This window comes from Balaenoptera borealis (genome assembly GCF_965194805.1).
Source record: "Balaenoptera borealis genome assembly, chromosome: X".
Lineage (NCBI taxonomy): Eukaryota > Metazoa > Chordata > Mammalia > Artiodactyla > Balaenopteridae > Balaenoptera > Balaenoptera borealis.
In genome coordinates this window covers 88,562,224-88,583,230 of record NC_138881.1, presented here as the reverse complement: position 1 = coordinate 88,583,230, position 21,007 = coordinate 88,562,224, and the positions used below count along the sequence as shown (strand labels likewise).

Below are 21,007 nucleotides of genomic sequence, written 5' to 3'. Positions count from 1 at the left end.
ACAAGAGAAGCCACCGCAATGAGAAGCCCGCACACTGCAACAAAGAGAAGTCCCCGTTTGCCGCAACTAGAGAAAGCCCACGTGCAGCAACGAAGACCCAACACAGCCATAAATAAATAAATAAATAAATTTATTTAAAAAAAGAAATAACCCCACCAGCACCGCTAGGTTTCTGGTTGGAGCAACTGGATAGATCATGATGCCTTTCACTGAAACAGAGGACACTAGAAGGGAAACTGGCTGGGGAAGATGTATATCACCAGTACAATTTGTTGTTGAGTTTGAGGTGACTGTGGGACTCCAAGTAATACATAGATGGATATACAGGGGTGGAACTCGGAAAAAAGAAGTCTGAACTGAAGGTATGTTTGAGATACACTCATTCTTTTTTTTATTCTTTTTGTCTTTTTTTGTTTTCTTTTTTTTTCTGGCCATGCCACGTGGCTTTTGGGATCTTAGTTCCCTGACCAGGGATCAAACCTGGGCCCTAGGGAGTAAAAGCACAGAGTCCCAACCACTGGACCACCAGGGAATTCCCTACATTCATTCTTGCCACCAACTGTTTGCCTGGACCAAAACCTGGACCTGCTGACTGTATTTGCTTCCCACTCTCAACTACACCCTTCTAGTGCCTATACCAACCAGTGTTTAGCTGTAGTCCCAAGTCTTTGCCCTTGCCAGGCTGGTGCTGCTGCAATAGTTAACTGAGCCATGGTCAATTGTGTCCTGAGATGTAATACCGTGCCCATTATGTGTGTCTGGAGCATGGATGTCTACAGGACAGAACAAGATGGGTTAGGGTAGTAGCTCGTGCTGGTTAATGATCTCTACAGGAAAGAGATCCCAAATATGTCAACTGACAGCCTAGAGTATGAGGTGTATTTCTGTATGTCTTAAATTCTGAGGCCAAAACTGATCTACAGAGATCCAAAGCCAAGAGGAAGGCACAAGGAAAAGCTGAATGAATGCATACATCGGTGGCAGCATTTAGGCATCAATACAGACACTTAGGGAATGGAGTAAGAGTGGGGACTTTTAGGTAATAATGTTTCAAGCACCAGTGTATGCTAGTCTCAAGCACCTTTTGTTAGTATTGATAATTGAACTGTTGAGATGGTGTTATATTGCAATATCATGCATATATTTACACAAATAATCTTAAGACTCTGAATGGGATAGTGTAGCAATGCCATAATTTCTACAATAAAAGAACATGAATAGAAAGGAGGGACTCTGAGACGTGTCCTAAAGTTTTGTTTACCTGAGTGCTGAGCGATATGATCAACTGACAAGGACTGATCAGCAGAAATGAAACGAAAACAAGAACACAATTAGCAACACACATATGTGCAGGCGTGCACACACACACACACACACACACACAAGGACACACATGCAGAACTTAACTGGACTTTATCAAGGTGGACTTTTTCCTTCCTAAAAGCCAGTCAGTTATTCCAATGGTGGATTATAGCAGAACTTTCCAACCCTATAAATTGTGACTACTTGGTGTGCCACAAAAGTGTTAGTTTTGCTGAGATATTGATCTCATTGACCTTCAGGGCTGCTGGGCGGAGCCTGGAGCTGGCAGCAGCCTTACCCATTGACCTCACTGTGCCTTACAAATATCATTTTGTGTCCTGTGACATTAAAAATCTTGGGAAGCACTGGATTTTAATATGTATTCATTCTCTTCCTTCATACAAAGTATGTTACCATCAGCCTGAAGGTTTTATAGACATACTTAAGCTGATATTTTCTTTGAATGTATTGATTTTTTTTTAAATTTGGGGTTGCTTTGGGGAAGTCTGATGGAGTGCAAAGTAACTCAAACACCTACCTGCTTTCCCTTTACATTTCCATTGATGGTAAAGAGCAATGTTTCCAAAGAACAGTATGTGTTCCATTGGTAGTACAGGAGTTGATCTGAGATGGCACCCAGACAAATTATGTGTACACACACACACACACACACACACACACACACACACACCCCAAAACCAATGGTTTTCAAGATATCTTTCCTTTAGGAAAGGCTAAAATAGTGAAAAAAATTGAGATGATTAAAAGAAAAAAATCAGGTGATATAGTAGAGGCAGTACCTAAATTACAAATAATGGAATTTTGGAGGTGCTAATCTAGTGTGAAGTGCACGTAGGGTCTGAAGTTAATAGACCTGGGTTCAAATACTTAGCTTGCTACTTATAAGCTGTGTGCCCTTTAGCATATTTCTTCCCCTCTCTGAGCCTCAGTTTTGTCATCTACAGGTTACAGGCAACGAGATTGTTGTGAGAGTTAAATAAAATAACACATACCCACAGTCTATGATATAGTACCTAGCACATAATAAGAGTTCAAGAAAAGTTGGTTCCCTTCTCCCTGAGCCTAATAGTGTCCTTTTACCTAATCACTCATTAGAGCTCAAACAGAAACCACCCAAACTCTGACTGGGTGCTTTCAGGCTCTCAGCCTCAATGCTTAAAGTGCTGGATACAGCAGATTTAGATCTTCCCAGATAATTATGTTCATACTTTGATATTTAGGTATGAAGTGATTTTAGCTGAAAGTGAGGCCAGTCAGAGGAAAATTTCAAATCTGAACTTGGCTCTGGACAGCAAGTCACTGAATTGTCTTTCTCTTTGGAGACTTCTCTATTGGTTTTCATCAAGCTTTGCCATAGCTGTGTGAGCTCACTCACACTCATCAAATAGTAGCTATTTACTTTTCAGGAAAATTTTCACACAGATGACAGAAAAGCATCAAGAACTGAAATGATAGAATTCTGATCACTTCAGCATCATTTGAAACCTTGATTTGCTTATGAAACAAGTCAGAATAATAGCTTACATATGTGGAATGCTTTCACATTTACCATCTCTGTCTGACTCCATCTCCCTTGCAAGGATCCAGGAAAACTTCTGCTGGTAGACCCTGTCACCCAAAACATCAAGAGACGCCACACTCCAAGGAGCAAGCAGAGCTGAGAATTAGGTGGGGAGGTGTGTCTTTTAAGCCAAACAAATCCAGGAAAGATCACCAAAACCTATGCAGCTGAATACAGACATTTTTTAAAAGGAAAACAATGCCAGAAACTGGAGGGCCAGTCATATGAGAGCAGGAGAGAGGGGCAACAGTGGGGGTGGGGCTGGACCTGGAGAAATGAATGGGAAAAGTGCTATCTTCATGGCTGGGTTTAAAGGGCTAGGGCCAAATATTTTTTGTTAAATTCACCCCACTGTTTCAGTTGTATTCAGTTTTGCAAAGTGTTGTGTATTCAGTAGAAATGTAATAACACTGAGCCACCAGTACTTCTTGAGATCAGTCTTATGCACTATCACTTGACTGTGAGCTCCTTGAAAGCAAGGACTGTGTCTCATTTCATACCTAACCAGCCACCAGGCTCAGTTCTACTGGTTTCCTATCTTTCCAGCAATCTCACGCTCTACTCCCACCATACATCCCAAACATACTGCATCTCCACCTGGACGGTGCATAAGCACTTCAGACTCATTAAGTCCAAAGTTAAACTTATTATCTCCACCACAAGAGAAACCTGCTCCTCTCCCTCTGCTGCCTATCTCAAGCACATACTGCTATCCCAACCCAATGGTTTGAGTCAGAAACCTAGGAGTCATCTTTGAATGTTCCCTCTCCTTTGCCTACCATTTCCAAGCAGTTGTTAAAGTCCTGTCAAGTCTACCTTCTAATGGCCAACAGGCACATGAAAAGATGTTCACCATCGCTAATCATCAGGGAAATGCAAATCAAAACCACAATGAGAGATCACCTCACACTTGTCAGAATGGCTCTCATCAAAAAGAACACAAATAACAAATGTCGGTCGGAGAAAAGGGAACCCTTGTGCACTGTTGGTGGGAATGTAAATTGGTGCAGTCACTGTGGAAAACAGTATGGAGGTTTCTCAAAAAACTAAAAATAGAACTACCATATGACCCAGCAATTCCACTCCTGTGTATATATCTGAAAAAACAAACAAAAACACTAATTAGAAAAGATATATGCACCCCAGTGTTCATAGCACCATTATTTACAATAGCCAAGACATGGATGCATCCTAAGTGTCCATCAACAGTGCCCATCTTTATGAATGGATAAAGAAGATGTGATATACATACATGATGGAATACTAGTCAGCCATTAAAAAAAGAATGAAATTTTGCCATTTGCAGCAACATGGATGGGCTTGAAGGGCATTATGCTAAGTGAAATAAGTCAGAGAAAGATAAGTATTGTATGATACCATTTATATGTGGGATATAAAAAACACAACAAACTAGTGAATATAACCCAGAAAAGCAGACTCACAGTTATAGAGAACAAACTAGTGGTTACCAGTGAGGGGCAGGGGCAATATAGGGATGGGGGGTGTGAGGTACAAACTACTAGGTGTAAGATAGGCTCAAGGATGTATTGTACAACATGGGGAATATAGCCAATATTTTGTAATAACTGTAAATGGAAAATAACCTTTAAAAATTGTATAAAAATTATAAATTAAATAAAAAATAAAAATAAACTTTACAAAAACTCTACTTTCTAAACCTCTCTCTCTCTCTCTGTCTCTCATACAATAGTTCTCAAAAGTAATTAGGCACCACGATCACGTGGGAGGAGATTTTTTTAATGGAATTGCTTAGACTCCACTCCAGTCCTACTGACTCAGATTTTGGAGAGACAGGATCTGAAATCTATATTTTTATAAGCTCCCCAGGCGATTAGAAGGCTTATGGTCCAAGGATCAAGCTTTGAGAATCACTGTCCCAATCCATCCCCTCTTCTCCAGTCCCCCTTCCATTGTCTTAGTTCAAGAATTCCTCATCTCTCCTCTACAGACTTTAAGGTTCATGAGAGTAGGAATCATGGCTGTTTTGATCACTATTGTATCCCCAGTGCCTACCTAGCATGATACCTGGCACATAGGAAGCTCTCAAAACATTTTTGTGGAATGAACGAATGAACTAGGGTGAGAAGGTAGCAGTAAAATACTCAGGATAGAATTTTAAACACCTTGTTGCCGTTAAGTTAAAAAATTCGTTTTGGCCAAGGATACAGCTTATCTAATTACAGTCCTACAAAGCACATTTTACCCAAGAATCTCAAAATTCCATGTTTGTTAGTTAGGATAATGCTAGCTGCTGTAATGAATGAACCTAGTGGCTTAACACAATAGAAATGTACTTCTTGCTCACCTAACAGTCCAATATGGATGCTCCTGGTCAGCAGGTGACTTTTCATATGGAAACATAGGTACCCAAGCTCCTCACATCTTCATCACACTTAGTCCCAAGGTCACTATGGTTGTCTGTATGAAGAAATGATGTAGAATGAACACCTGCTTCTAAAAGTGACACAAATCACTTCTGCTCACATTCCATCAGTGAGTATCAGTCATATGGCACCACCTAAATGCAAAGAGAGCTCAGAAATGTAATCCATAGAGATGGGGAATATTAATTTCTTGGTGATTAATTAGCCATCTTTACTACACCATATAAGCTGGTAAGCTGACTCTGCAAATCCACTTGGCCAGTATATTTAATTGAACTTTAACCTTAGAGAAAACTTACAAAATAATTTTCATTTCAGAGATTGGCAGCACTGTTCAATTGTACCAGAAGGAACAGAGAGTTGTTTTCGAGCAGAGAATGTCCCTGAGGAGCTTAGCTAGGAATGGAACCAAAAGCCAGATGAGCTAAAGGTGCCAATTGGCTCACCTCTCCTAGTTTGCTCTGCATCTCCTTGCTGGCAAACTCGACGAAAGCACAAAGTACAGTTATTTCCAAATGTGGGCTTTTGACCTCAGAGTTCCAAATCTCTCCTCTGGGGGGATTTAAAGCCCAAATGGCAGCTCAGCTAAGACAAAGAGTTTGCATCTGAAACATACACCCAGAAAGTTGCAATGGCACAAACTCATCTCCATCAAGATTTTGCTGCTTGAACACACACGCAAAAGAACTGTTTGGGTATATTTGTGCCAACCTTCTAAACTATCATTGAAAACCTCTAGGGGCAGAGACATTTAATCATTCTGGAACGGAATGGCTTTGGGGACAGCATGTCTTTGGGTCTATTTCTATTCAGTCTTAAAGTGCCTCAAGTGCCTGGCTGGCCTGATGGATTAGGCACTGAACCCTGAGGCTCTTGAGGTCAATGATTTATGGCAGCTGAAAGCTGTGAAATGTCATTCTGCTGAGAGGGCCATGCAGCTTTCAGTCGACAGAATTAGCAGACACTTGAACATGTATTTTAGCACCAGCTGCTAGGCCCTCTAGAGATATTCAACAAATCCAGATGTAAGCTTCCCCGGAAGGACCATCAGAGCCTCAATGGCAGCCAGAGCCAAGGCTAGCCTAGCTACATGTGACATATTTGTAATGTTGTAGGAAATAATGCAACCAATGGAGACCTTATTATAGATCCACACCCTTCCTAAGTCCAGTGAATGAACAGTGTTTGAAGATGAGGGAAGAAACAGAAATGTATTAGCAACCCAGAGTCAATAACCACTCCCAATCATCTCCAAGTCGTTGAAAGAAGAAGAGCCCAGTTCCATTCCCAACCTTCCTGGCCCAAGTGAATCTAGCTCATCCGCATAAGCTTGAGTCAGAAATGGAAGACCCTTGCTCCTGGTATGTGCCACTGTCATCTGCCCTCACATCTGTGGAAGGAATCCAGGCTAATCCACCCTGCCTCTTGCTGGGCTACTCTGCCCCTCACACTAGCATTCCTGGTCTTTAGCTTTGCCTCCAGATTCAACTTCCTTAGGCTCTCTCATTTAACAATCTGTTCTAGACTTACCTTTTTGGCTCAGTAGCACTCTCTCTCCCTTTGTTCCCTCCAGCCCCAACCACAGTTCTTCACTTGGCTCTGAGCATCACACACCACACTGGCCCTGGCACTGTGGGGCAAGCCTACCCCACTTCCCCACACAGAGAAGGGAAATAGACATCTCTCAATAGTTCCTACAGAACAATATCTCATTGAGCACCTTACCGTCCAGGATTGTAAGTGGCTGCCCCCATCTCAGCACCATCCCAGATATTTGAAATAAGCATTCAACTACCTGTGTACTGCCCATCCCATCTTGTTTTTTCCCCAGCGCTAGGTCAAGGTGCCAGACACTTTCACAATATAATCAGGTACTAGGCCACTAATACATTAATAGATATCTGCTCCTGATACAAATTAATTTATTTATAAAAAAGAAAGAAACTCACAGACATAGGGAACAAACTTATGGTTACCAAAGGCGAAAGGGGGGAGGGATAAATTAGGGATTTGGGATTAACATAGACACACTACTATACGTAAAATAGATGACCAACAAGGACCAACTGTATAGCACAGGGAAGTATATTCAATATCTTGTAATAACCTGTAATGGAAAGGAATCTGAAAAAAATATATATATATGCATATAACTGAATCACTTTGCTGTACACCTGAAACACTGTAAATCAACTATACTTCAATTAAAAATAAATAAATACCCTCTGCTGCATAACAAATTATCCAAATGCTTAGCAGCTTAAACAACAAACATATGACCATTTCTGAGGGTCAGGAATCCAGGAGCAGCTTAGCTGGCTGGTGCTGGCTCAGGGTCTGTCAGGAGACTGCAGCTATAGGCCGAAGCTGCAGTCATCTGAGGGGGCTGGAGAAGCTCATGCTTGTGGCTCTGGAAGGAGGTTTCAGTTCCTCAGCACATGGGCCTTCCACAGGGCTGTTCATATAACATGGCGCCTGGATTCTCCCAGAGCAAGTAGTCTGAGAGAGAGACACAGTCCTCAGGATGGAAGCCATGGTCTTTTCATAAAGTAATCTTGGAAGTGACAGTCCATCATTTCTGTTCATTAGAAGCACGTCACGAAGAACCAACCCACATTCCAGGGGGAGGAAATTAGGCTCCACTTCTTGAAAGGAGGAGTATCAAAGAATTTGAGCACATAGCATACTTCTATTGGGTACTCAAGGCATCTCTATTCTCCTCAGAGCTTGGGTGCCCAGTGGTGGGGAAAGCCTTGCCCTATATTCCAGCTACCTGCCTCACTTGCTGTTGGCACTACTTCCCATTCGCCGGGCCCTGGTTTTACCACTCCCTGTTTAGTTTAAGAGTCCCCTGCATTTACCTAATCTACATTTGAGGTTTTGCTGTACCTGCACTTCTATAGTAGGAAGAATATGACACTCCCAGGTCATATTCCCTGCACCTGCAAGACTGGCTGGGATTTGCCAGGCCTCCATCTGGACTTCATTTCTAACTGCACAGCTCCCCTTGGAGCCAGTTCTGCTATCTTTGCTCTTTCCCCAGCATTCTTGCCAAACTTCTCACTAAGTTGGCCTCTTCATTCCCAGCTGATGATGACAAGATGCTGAACTGGATCCTTTCCAAATGGAAGCCCAGCATGCACTTCCTGAACACGGAGAAGAACTGCAAGCCCTCATGGGAAAAGGTCAGAGAGCAGATCCACTTCTAGCCCATCCACAGATATTCTTGAGATCCCTTCCTAAGCTCAAAGTACAAAAGGGACAATCAGGGAGGCAACTCCTTTATGCCTGAAAAAAATGTGTTTTCTTTGATTTATTATTTTTAATTCTGATTTTAAATACCCTATCTCAAACCCTTAATAACACTACATTTAGCTACAGATACCAATCCATATTATATCACCATTAATGTCATATGTATTCAGATATTATCACATATTTATAAGTTTATACCTATATTTTTATTGTCTTTTTCATTTAATATTACTTCAGATACAAATGCCCATATATCAATATGGTCCCCATGTTTGTCATTTTTAATAGTCATAAGGCATTCCATATCATTGACATACATGATTTTGTTCAACCATTTACCTCTTGCTGACTAATTAGTTGCTTCCAGCTTTTGATAGTTATCATAGAACTCCCATTAACATCTGTACAAATTACTTTCCTTTGTTTTAAGGTTACAGATTAATTTCTTTTGTCTTAAGATTATTTCAGTTGAAATGTTTTGAGTACATTTCAGATTTTTAAATCTAATTTATACCCTGCCTACATCTAAAGAGATTCTAGATGGCTTACAATAAAAGCACATATACAATACAAGGCAATATGTGCATGGACACTGATAGGACAATTAAAATACAGATAAAAACATAACTAAAGTCGAAAAGATACATGCACCCCAATGTTCATTGCAGCACTATTTACAACAGCCAAGACATGGAAGCAACCTAAATGTCCACCAACAGATGAATGGATAAAGAAGATATGGTTTATTTATATAATAGAATATTACTCAGCCGTACAAAAGAATGAAATAATGCCATTTGCAGCAACATGGATGGACCTAGAGATTATCATACTAAGTGAGGTCAGTCAGACAGAGAAAGACAAATATCATACGATATCACTTCTATGTGGAATCTAAAATATGACACAAATGAACTTATCTATGAAACAGAAACAGACTCACAGACATAGAGAACAGACCTGCGGTTGCCAAAGGGGAAAGGGGGGGAGGGATAAATTAGTAGTTTGGGATTAACATATACACATTACTGTATATAAAATAGATAAACAACAAGGACCTACTGTATAGCACAGGGAACTCTATTCAATATCTCATAATAACCTTTAATGGAAATGAATCTGAAAAAGAATATATATTCTCTTAATATGTAATATATACATATATATGTATAACTGAATCGCTTTGCTGTACACCTGAAACTAACACAACATTGTAAGTCAACTATATTCAATTAAGAAAACATAACTAAAAACATTTATGTAAGGGCAACAGACTCTAAACCACATAAGTCATGTTTTGAGATGGAATAATGATCCCTGTGAGCTCAGACTTCAGTTTATTCCTTTCATGGTATTCGTTTCTGCCCCACAGAGAGAACTTTCCATGCCAAAAAATAATCCTTCCCTGGGACTTCCCTGGTGGTCCAGGGGTTAAGAATCCGCCTTCCAATGCAGGGGACATGGGTTCGATCCCTGGTGGGGGAACTAAGATCCCACATGCTGCGGAGCAACTAAGCCTGTGCACCACAGCTACTGAGCCTGCGCTCTAGAGCCAGCGTGCCACAACGAAAGATCCTTCATGCCTCAACGAAGATCCCACGTGCCACAACTAAGACCCGACCCAGCCAAATAAATAAATAAATAAACAATTAAAAATAATAATCCTTCCCTACTCTGTGACTTGCTACCCATGTATCTTTGAACAAGTCACTGAACTTCTCAGTGTTCCTCAGTTTCCTCAAATGTAAAATGAGGCTAATAGCTTTACCTATATCATAGGGCCACTATGAGAAGGAAATGAGTTAATAAATGGAGTATAAGCTTTAAAAATTGCAAATCACTATATTGCACACCTGTAACTTATATAATAAAAAAAGATTTATATTCTGATGTCTTGGCTAGTTAGCCCCACTATTGAGAAGATTCTATTAACTGCCCAGTGTAATCATATTCTCTGCACTCTGCAAGGGCCTTTTAGAAAAACCTATAATAAACGTTTAGCATCAATAACTTTTTTAAAAAAAGAAGTAAATGAGTTAATACTTTTAAAGCACTTAGAGCAGTGCCTAGTACCTAGTAAATATTTTTAAGTGTTCGTGAAGTAAAAAAACAACGAGACCTCTATGCTTACAAGATAAAGAATAAAGAGAAGTGAGGGAAACACATTTAAAGCCACAAATACTTTTCTATTCGGAAATGCATGCCTCATGTGGATACAAGAGAAAAGAGCAAAAGGTGACATAAACACTTCCACACAAAAAATGTCATTTTACAGAGTCCCTCTTGATGCAATAATGAGTCTTGAGTCTTTCTAGTAGTAGGTGTTTAGAGGTGGAAGTGGTTTGGGAATATCAACTTTGGAGTGGGGGAGTGATTAAAAAAAAAGCATATACAGTAATTCTGTTCTTAAAATAAGTAAACTTAATTGGTTTTGGAACTTTGCAAATGCCTGCACCTCATCCAGAAACCATTCTTCCAGATACAGTGTTTGGGGTTTCTAATCAAAGAGTTCCCAATTTTTCTAAGAGATATTTCTTCTTCTCCCCTAAAAAGAGATTTCCTCTTTTAAAAAATCTGTTGAAATTCTATCTCATGCCACTACCAAAATAAATACCAGATGGATTAAAGATTAAAATATAAAGAAAACTAGTTTGAAACTAGTAAAATGTATATGTGCATGTTATATAATCTCAGTGTGGAGAAAGTCTTTCTAAGCATAACCCCAAGGACAGAAAATCCAAAGGAAAAAATTGATTTATTAGCTAAGTAAATATTTATAAATTTATAATATGGATGCCAGCGAGTTAATATACTCAATATATAATGAGCTCATAAAAAATCCATAATAAAAGATAAATATCCTAATAGAAAAATGAACAAATTATGTAAGTAAGCATTTCGCAAAAGAAGAAATGCATAAGGGAAATAAATGTGACCCTTTCCAGTAATCACAGAAGTGCAAATTAAAGCAATGCTAAAATATAGTTTTTCTTGTATAAAATTGGCAAAAATATTAAATGTTTCGCTAGAGTAGGGGAATTAGGTACTCTCACAACTTGCTGGTGATAGTAAACATCACTTCTGGACGAATGGAAATACAGAATAAGCAAAAGCCTTATAAAATGTGTATACCTGTTGACCTAAAAATTATCCCCCTAAGAAATTACCATAAGGAAATTACCAATAATATGCACAAGATGTTCACTGCTGAGTACATATAACTTCAACAGCCATGTGACAGAAGTGTAGACACCACCTTTAAAGATTATATGACTGAAGAATGGGAAAATATACAAGATGAACTGCTAAATTAAAAACAATAAGATTAAGAACCAGTATGAGTTGGAAGGATAGGCTTTTTCAAACCCCTGATTAAAACTGTTCAGTGCTTTTTCCATTGTCCTTAAAATAAAGTTTAAACCCCTTAACCTGCATAGTCTGTCTAGTCCTTGCCTTCGATTCTGTCTCATGATCCCCCACATTCCCCCTTTCCTGTCACCTTAGCCTTCTTTCAGGTCCCAGAACAGGGGTCAGCAAACCTTTTCTGTAAAGGTACAGAGAGTAAATATTTTAAGCTTTACAAAGGTGTCTGCAGAACTATTCAATGGGGCAACTATTCAACTCTGTAGTTATGCACAAAAGCAACCACAAACACTATGCATATGAACAGGCGCAGTCTTCATATAAAGCTTTATTCACAAAAACAGGAAATGTTCCAGCAAGTCTAGTTTGCTTTCCCACCCCTACCCTATAACATCCCATATTCCCTCTTAGACACTGGACTTTTGCTTTTCCCACATGCCATCACCTCAGCTTGAGAGGATCTTCTCATCTCACCCTTCCCTCCCCTCCCAACTCCCTCATCACTCAAACCTCTAACTACTTCCTAATCATCTTTCAGATTTCAACTAAAATGCCACTTCCTCCAGAAAGCTTTCCTTGATGTCTAGACTGGTCCCCCTCCCATACATTCTCACAGCACAGCGTGCCTTTTCTTCATAGCAGTTAACACGATTTGTAACTGCTTGTTTACTTGTTTACTTTGTGATGATGGAAAAATCCTCATTAGACTCTGAGCTCCATGGAGACAAAGACAGTGACTGTTTTGCTCACTATTATTATATCTCCAAAGCTTACAAGAGAGCCAATAAATCCTTGCTCAATAAATCTTTCCTGAATGAATGAGTGAATGAATGAATGACATATATCAAATGGTTATCTTTGGGTAGTAGGATTATGGGTGATTTCTGGTTCTTCTCCTTTGTGCTTAAATGTGTTTTCTGTTTTCCGAGTTGCACTCAAATTGCTTTCGTAATCAGGAAAATAAAAACAGAAAATGCAAAATTTTAAAACATCGTAAAAGCAATGCATCAATATGTGTGAAATGATGACATAGGAATAAGAAGACTTTGAGTAAATTGCACGATCAGAATGGGTGGAGTTACTCTGGAGGGTCTCCCTAGAAGTGGTTTTCATGCCAGGTCTTCAAAGTGATGGTTGTATGTAAACTGGTAAAGGGAGAAATGAGGGCACAGCAGGTGAGGTGACTAGGATGTATAGGGACATAAAAGTAGGAAGTAACATGTGCTCCTGTACTGTAACACGAAAATCGAAATGGAAAATCACAAAACCAAAAAATTCCGAAGAGACCAGAAACAAACAGCATACAGGAGGTTTAACGGTTTCCACTGAACTTTTCCCCTCTCTTTTCTGTTCTTCATCCTGCTTTTGAGAATGTACAAAATGGCAAAACCCCAAGAGTGCCCCTGATGTGCTTTCTAAAGAACCCAAGACAGTTCACATTTCCAATCAAACTTGAATGCCCTGGCTTAGGTGAGGCTCCGTGGAGACATGTGCTCCCACCTGGGTGACACATCAAATGAAATCTCTCACTAGAGAGTACCAGTGATAATTAAGCTACTTTTATAAAGTGCACTGGAATGGCATTTTCTCAGAGTGGCTGCAGGCTCCTCTCAGCTCCTTGAATTTCAGTTCTTGCTCCTTATCAATCAAAAAGACTCACTCCCCAGCTAAGAATGCGGCAAATATTTTGACCAAGTACTTATCTGCACAACCACAAAACCAGTATCATCAGTTAGGGGAAAACAATTTCCTCTGGCAAGTAGAGACAGCCTAATTGCTTAATCTGACAGGTTATTAATGGTTCAAGCCAACCAAAAGCATAATGGATATTGATAACCACTGGCAGGTTGGACATTTGATGTATACAGTATTGCTGGAAATTACTTACATCAAGGGTTGCAACTGACCGTTAGAGTAAAATGTCCAATCTCCGTGGGTTTCATTAAACCGTTCTATCAACTTGATAAAGTGGAAAGCCAGAAAGTTAGCCCATTAACTATAGCTCTAGAAAAAAATAAGGCTAACAGGGTGGAGGATATTTACAGTATTTATGTTCCAAATCAACGTGAAAATAAATCTCCTCTGCAAAATTGTACTCTGGGTGTTGGGGACGGTTTCCCACCCTCTCTCTATTTGGATGGTTTGGGGGACCGGGCCTAGACTGAACCATTGCCTGGAAATGACTGTGATTTGGCGGGGAGCTGACAGTGGCATTGAGTTTAGTGTTCCAGGATATTCAAGGCACGATTCATTACTCACTGGGCTCTTCTGGAGAAAAATCCAAGTCTCGTGCAAAGCAGGCATCATTTCCTCATGCCCCATCTCTCCTCTGCAGAGCAGCAGGGATGGGCTAACATGCGGACAGAAACTTCAACTGCCCCGATCCCACCAGTGGGGGCTGAATGCAGCCCTGAGCTTAATTTGGGCGGAGAGGACTTTGAAGAGGCACAGGGAACCCAGGAATCATGGCCGAGCTACCACAGGGGAAATAACTCACAGCACCTTGGGAGTGCCAACCTACATTCTTCCTTCTTATACATTAATAAACCCCTTCCATGATCAGTAACAGCAGAATGCCAAGTCTTAAAGATTGAACTGGATTAAAAGAAGAGAAATAGCTCTATTAAGCACAATAGAATAACAGAGAGACTAAGAACCAAAACAGCAAGGAGAGCAACAACGAAAACAAGGTCTCTTTTCTCTCGGGGAGGCGGAGGGGTTGAGAGCAGTAGCGCAAAGCCCAGGGAGGCTGCTGCTACAATCCCCCCAGGGAGAGATGATGTAAACCTGAGCTAACACAGTGGCAAAGGCAGTGCAGATGGAGAATAGGGGATGGGAATAAGAGATATTTAGGGAGTAGAAACAACAGGACTTAGTTACTCATGGAGTAGAGGGCACTGAGGAAGGAATCTAGGATTGTGATGCTAACACACATAACACACAATCCTTCAAATAAAATTAAATGAGTTAATATTTATAAGGCACTTAGAACAGTGCCTGCTACATAATAAGAGCTATTTAGGTGCTGGCTATGATCACTGTTATCTTCGAAGCCAAACTGGAAGTGTGAAATGCCAGACTAACCAGGATGTGGCAGAAGTTCCACATTCGAGAAGAGATTCTACAAGTCTGCGATGTCAACGGTTCGCACTGCGCCACCCTCCTCTGTCCTCCTGACATGCAGGTGACTAGGTGAGGGCTGGGCTGCTGGTGGTGTAATACCACTAACTAACATCATTACACCCCTCTACCTTGAACCAAGTGCTTTTACATGTCATTCAATCTGACCCTCACAAGAATCCCATGAGGTTGGCAGAAGTGTGGTGCTGGCTCTTCACATCACTATGTTTAGTGCTTTCTCCAGTTCCAGCTCAGGCTCTCTGGGGGCAAAACTGTGTCTTTTCTTCCTCATTATCCCCCATGGAACCTAGCACTCGGCAGGCAGCTTCAGGTGGTCACTTGATTATGGGAGCAGGGCTTAAACTACTGGCTCTGGAACCAAATGACCTGGACTTGAAGCCCAGCTCCACCACTGTGTGACCTTGAGAAGTCAGTTCATTTCTCTAAGCCTCAGATATCTCATCTATAAAATGGGAATAATAACAGTGCTTTCCTCAGAGGGATATTGGGAAGATCAAGGGAAATAATGCACATAAGGCCCTTAGCACAGTGAGAAATAGAGTTATACTTAGTATTGTTTGAATATATGGAAGCACAATTAATAGAAAGGAGTTTTTAAAAGTGAAGGCAAGAGTTAAGGTGTAAAATCACGGGGATTTTTTGCTATCCAAAAGATAGAACAGCGTGTGCGTGGAAAGGGATTTGCACAGCCTTAGGCCTAGTTCCAGGAAAGGAGCAAAGAGCTCTGAGGGTGAGGAGGAAAAGGTATGAGGGAAGAAAAGCCCAAAATAGATTCAGGAACCCGTTGCTTGGCCTGGAAACCTGAAAACTCAGAAGTCGGCTCCTCTGAATATTATTTCCCGATTCAAAAATGTGAGCTCGATTACGTTAGGATCAAAAAACTCTGGCATGAGCTGCAAACAGCTGGGCTCTTGCTATAAATTCCCTGCTGTGACCGAAGCATAATGAAGTTGGGGCTTTTTCATGTGCATTTTTTTTTCAAGCTGCCAGAGAAAAATATAGCTCTAGAAAGTGAAGAAATGCAACTGCCCTTGTTAGACTATTTAAATCTATTTAAATCCAGAAATGGCACGTTCTTGCCAGTCAGACCTAAATGACTTCACAAGCATCCCAGTCGTGCCAAAAGGGGGCACACCGGCTTACCAAAAACAAGATCGTAGCCGTGAAAGGCCAGAAATGCCCACTTCTCTCCTCTAAACCCTGAACCTGGGCCGCTTACCACCACCTTTCTGCAGTGCTCTGAAGAGGCCCTCAACTAGCTCGCCAGGGTGGCAGCCGGGCTTGGCAGGCAAGGAAAGACACCAAGGTAAATGCATCTTCCACCTCACTCAGTAGCATCTCTTGGTAGCTGCCAAGATAGAGTTGTTAAGGACTTGCTTCCTTTAACCTAGTGTCTTTCTGGATCACAAAGGATCTATAAATAAGCCATAAAGTGTTGAGGCATGCCCTGGCCCTGGGAGGAGAGGGAAGGGCGAGAACACAATCCAAAATAGCAGTGCCACAGCACTGCTTTAGGCTTGAGGAAGGACTTAAACCTATGGGCCATTTAAAACTAACTGCCTGAAGTGAAGGGCTACTTTGTCAACTCAAAATATTTCGCCCAGGGACTGCCCTGGCGGTCCAGTGGTTAAGACTCCTCGCTTCCACTGCAGGAGGCGTGGGTTCGATCCCTGGTCAGGGAACTAAGATCCCACATCCCGCGTGGGATGGCCAAAAAGTAAAAACAAACAAACAAACAAAAAAACTGCCCAACAAGATACTGGTCATATTCTTCCTTCATCTCACAGTGAATTCTGAATATCGAGGGCTGTCTCTCCCAAACAAACAGCTTATGGTGACAATTTAAACAGTTTTCTCAGTCTAATATTACTGATTAGCTGGACCACATATAAATGATCCTGTACTGGTAGCTATCTTTTCATGTATCATACCTCACTTTTTCAGTTATGCTGTAAGCTTGTGGAAGTCTGAGGTTGTGTCTTCTGCTTTCTGTAGAAGTCCCCAGAACCTGAATGGCAGTGATGCATTGGAAACAATCCTTGGGAGAGCCTAGGTCAAATCTTGGCTCTGCACATAGTAGGTCTATCACACTGACTCAGTTTCAGGGCATCTCTGGACTCCAGGTGGCTCATCTGTGTAAGAGAGAGACTTTTATAAGGGAAGGATAGTGCTTCTACAGCTGGAGAAAGTGAACCTGGGATGCAAGAAGCCATAAGATGAATATGGAACCCCCTGGAGCATTCATTTTACTCAAAGAGGAATCTTAATTTTTTTTCATTTCTTCATTCATTCATTCAACAAATATTTACTGAAAGTCTGCCATGTGCTGGGCACTGGAGACATAACAGTGAACAAGACAAACAAGGTGCCTACCCCCAGAGCTTATAGTCTAGGGAAGGAAGACAATAAATAAGAAAAATAAGTAAACAAGATACTTTTAGGTAATGAGAGAGGGTGGTGTGCTAGGAAGTGACCAGGTGGTTGACTTAAATTGAATAGCAAGTGTAGTGGATTGAATGGTGGCCACCCCGCAAAAGATATATCCACCCAGAACTTCAGAATGTGACTTTATTTTGAATAAGATTCTTTGCAGATGTAATTTAGGTCAAGACCTCAAGATGAGACCATCCAGGATTAAGGTGGGTTCTAAATCCAATGATAAGTTTCCTTGTAAGAGACAGAAAAGGAGAAGACAGACACAGGAAGTCCATGTGAAGACAGCGGAAGAGATCAGAATGGTGCTGCCATAAGCCAAGGAACACCTGGAACCACCAGAAACTGGAAGAAGAAAGGAAGGATTCTCCCCTAGAGCCTTCAGAGGGAGCTCAGCCCTGCTGACACCTAGATTTTAGACTTTGAGGCTCCAGAACTATGAGAATACTTTTCTGTTGTATTAAACCAATTGTGGTCATTTGTTATGGCAGCCCTAGGAAACTAATACAGCCAGAAGTCTCCCTGAGGATATGATTTTTTAGCTGAACCTTAAATAATGAGAAGTAGTCAGCCATAGAAAGATCTGGGGAAAGTGTACTCCAGACAGAGAAACAGTAAGTGCAAAGGTCCTGAGGCAGGGACAAGCTTGACATGTTCAAGGAACAGAAATAAGACCAGTATGGTTGGACATAGGGGGAGTAGGGGGAAAAGAAATTGATGAAGAGAAGATCATGCAGGGTTGGGAGGCCATAGCAAAGAATTTGGGTTTTATTCTACATGTGATGGGGTGGTTTCAAGCTTTCCATCATACTTTAAATAAAATCTAAATTCTTTAATGTAACTAAAAGACCCTCCAAGACTTGGCCTATGCCTAACACTATCCTTTGTGCTTACTTTGTTCCATCCTCAAAGCTATTCCTTTCCTTCAAAGTATTTGCATTTTCTGTTTCCTCTGTCCTGGAATGTTCTTCCCCCAGATCTTTGCTTGCCTGGCCCCTTCAAATCATTTAGGTGTCAGCTCACATGTCACCTCTTAGAGAAGTCTACTGTACAGCCAATGACTCTTTTGATTAACCCTTTTTGTTTTATCATGTCACTTATCACTTTTGAAATTATTTTATTAATCTCTTTAGTTGTTTGGTGTCTATCTTTCTCATGTGATTGCAAGCTCCATGAAGGCAAGAGTATTTGAACTGTACTTTTAGGATTCAAAGCAGTTTGCCCAATGTGTACGTGAGAAAAGGGGAATGTGCCAAGAACTGAAAAATTAAAACTATCTCTTCAGAACTTCTGGAGTATAGAGAAAGAGGGTAAGGTGAGGGAGATGAAGAGTGGTGGGAGTCGAAACAATTGCATGTTTAAAAATATCACTTTGGGGGCTTCCCTGGTGGCGCAGTGGTTGGGAATCTGCCTGCCAATGCAGGGGACACGGGTTTGAGCCCTGGTCTGGGAAGATCCCACATGCCGCAGAGCAACTAGGCCCGTGAGCCACAAGTACTGAGCCTGCGCGTCTGGAGCCTGTGCTCCGCAACAGGAGAGGCCGCGACAGTGAGAGGCCCGCGCACCGTGATGAAGGGTGGCCCCCACTCGCCGCAACTAGAGAAAGCCCTCGCACAGAAACGAAGACCCAACACAGCCATAAATAAATAAATAAATATCACTTTGGCTGCCAAATTGTAGTGAGCCAACAGTGTAAGACAAGAGACCATTTATTTGTTCAAGAGTATGTATTGACCACCCACCAAATGGCAGGTACAATTTGAGATCTCTCCTCGAACAAAACAGATAAAGATTTTTGTCCCCTTGGAGTTTGCAATCAAGTGGGGACCAGTTATGTAGCTAGATGATGATGATGTCTCACTAGGAGTGAGACAGTGGAGATGGAGAGAGCTGGTTGGATTCGGGATATGTTTGGGGGGAAGGTGGAGTAGATAGAACTTGATGGTGGATGGGATAGACTGGACATCATTCCCTCCAAAGTTTTCCTTGGACCCCCAATATTACATTAGGTATCACAGCACCCCATGTTTACCCTATTGTTACATACCCTGTACTGTAAATATTCCTTCACTTGACTGTCTTATCTGGACCTTATCAAATTATGTATCAGAACCCATGGCACAATGCTTGGCACAGAACAAGTACCCAATAAATGTATTAAATTTTAAAAACTTAATAATAGTAGTACTTATTATTATTAAATAAATGTATTAAATATATAAACTGGGTCTTTTATCAGGGTAGAATTCATTGTCCATCCAGTGGAAATCTCTTTTAGTCTGCTGTGGTTTTATTCTGGTCTTTGATTGATACAAAAAGTTCCTTTCTAGATTGATATGATAACAGCTTCTACTTATAAATTTATTTATTTATTTATCATTTTTATTTTTGGCTGCATTGGATCTTTGTTGCTGCGCACAGCTTTCTCTAGTTGCAGCGAGTGGGAGCTACTCTTCCTTGCGGTGCACAGGCTCTAGGCGCGTGGGCTTCAGTAGTTGTGGCGCACAGGCTTAGTTGCTCCATGGCATGTGGATCTTCCCAGACCAGGGCTGGAACCCGTGTCCCCTGAATTGGCAGGCAGATTCTTAACCACTGACCCACCAGGGAAGCCCAACAGCTTCTATTTAAACTATGAAAACATTTGTGCAAAGACTGGAAAATTACATTGCCTCATTATGACAGTCGCACCTGATTAAACATTACACAACGTCAGAAAATTAAAAGTTCAAGATTATAAATGTAGTGCCAGGGAGCACATTTATAAGAAATCAAATATTCAATCAGGCTGTTGCGACATTTAAAAGGTCAGTGGCCAAAAGCCCTCCACATCTTTAAGTAATGGTCAATGCAGTTCTATAGCACCAGTCACAGCTCAGAAAATACCTTAGAAATAAATTGTAATGGAATTCAAATTTACGGGATCCCAAACAGCCACAAAATTCAACAAGAAATGAAGAAAAAAATGTCATATGCAGCCACACTCCAGAGCCTAGAAAGTAATGACTGTTGCTGTTATTTTTAAAACCATGCCTCCACATTCCCAACTATAAATATCTAGTACTATAGAACCCCTCCTATTACCCAGTGGAAGATAAAAGCTCAGTTACCAGTGACTGATATTCGGTGATTACTTTCAAATCCACATCTCCATTATAAATGACTATGTATAAATGGCTTTGTGCTCTCCAGTACCTGTGGCCCCCATCCAGAATCAAGAAGCATATGGAAACATGTTAAGTCCAATTGCAGTAGCCAAAACGACTCTAGAGAAACAAGGAGTTCAGTTAGGTGCCACTCGAATCTTCTACCCCTTTCTCCAGCCAAAGCTTTCAAAGCACTCTCCTCCCCTGTGAGCGACCATCATTTCACAGGTTAGGCAACCAGGAAAGGGATCATCTGGCTGTTCCCCAGTGTCACACAACAAGTAAACTACAGCTGAGACTAAAACCCAGTAGCCCTGGCTTCTGATCCAAGAAAGGATTAGGAAAGAAAACCCTGGGCTCTCAATAATCAAAATTCTCACATA

The 21,007-nt window shown here is 41.1% G+C and overlaps 1 long non-coding RNA gene across 1 annotated transcript in view; it reads left to right on the top strand.

Annotated features, from left to right (window-relative positions):
* The window catches only part of LOC309620812, a 121,704-nt gene extending 102,573 nt beyond the window's left edge, over positions 1 to 19,131 (top strand). Inside the window, exon 3 of the long non-coding RNA XR_014239659.1 lies at positions 19,057 to 19,131. This is a non-coding gene — a long non-coding RNA (uncharacterized lncRNA). The remainder of the gene's footprint in view (positions 1 to 19,056) is intronic.
* The last annotated feature ends 1,876 nt before the right edge of the window (positions 19,132 to 21,007 follow it).